Source organism: Tripterygium wilfordii, chromosome 14 (genome assembly GCF_013401445.1).
Source record: "Tripterygium wilfordii isolate XIE 37 chromosome 14, ASM1340144v1, whole genome shotgun sequence".
Lineage (NCBI taxonomy): Eukaryota > Viridiplantae > Streptophyta > Magnoliopsida > Celastrales > Celastraceae > Tripterygium > Tripterygium wilfordii.
The window spans coordinates 5,441,054-5,441,822 of NC_052245.1; the positions used below are offsets into that span (position 1 = coordinate 5,441,054).

At 33.6% G+C, this 769-nt stretch overlaps 1 non-coding gene across 1 annotated transcript; it reads left to right on the plus strand.

Moving 5' to 3' along the window:
• Positions 1–357: 357 nt before the first annotated feature.
• Positions 358–430, plus strand: TRNAR-CCU. Its single transcript has one exon. It is a non-coding gene; the product is annotated as a tRNA-Arg (tRNA).
• The last annotated feature ends 339 nt before the right edge of the window (positions 431–769 follow it).

The window sequence follows — 769 nt, forward strand, 5'->3', positions numbered from 1 at the left end:
ATGTTACTCTTTGAAATAAAAAGTATTTTAAGTGAAGCAAAGTTAGAGACAACTAATTACTGCTATGTTTTTGTATGAAAGACATTTGAAGAAGCTTTTGAAGGTTTGTTGGTTTTTTCTTCCCTATATTTACCTAGTGTATTAACAATAACTTCATCCTTACCTGAAATTAAAATTGAGAAAAATAAAAAATAATAATTTCACGTGCCCATAGATAAATGAGTACAGTAATACAACCTTTTATATAGATCAGGTCATTGTTTACCAAAAACTACTAGAATGATTTCTCTGGCTTTACCATATGTGTGGGGTTCCAAAATACCATGATAAATTTATGTTGACAACATGTACAAAATGGCGCCTGTAGCTCAGTGGATAGAGCGTCTGTTTCCTAAGCAGAAAGTCGAAGGTTCGACCCCTTCCTGGCGCGTAATTTTTAATTTTGGAATGTTTTCTCATTAATTATTTGTCCCGAAATTGGTCTTTGGGGTTAATAAGCCAATACATTTTGCACCTAAAATTGAACCAAAAAATGCTTAGATTTCCATAATAACGTATCTTTTAAAAAATCAAATACTAACATCTTGTTTTCCGCTTCTCTTTCGTCAATCCTATCTTTTCTCTCTTCAATATTTATCAACCGTATCTTTTCTCACTTCAATATTCTTTCTCATCAAGCTCGTGTTTCAAATCAGAAACAACCAGCATTCTCTCTCTCACTGACCCAACCCCCTCCTCTAATCGCGAGACCTTAGAGCAAAGATAGAGA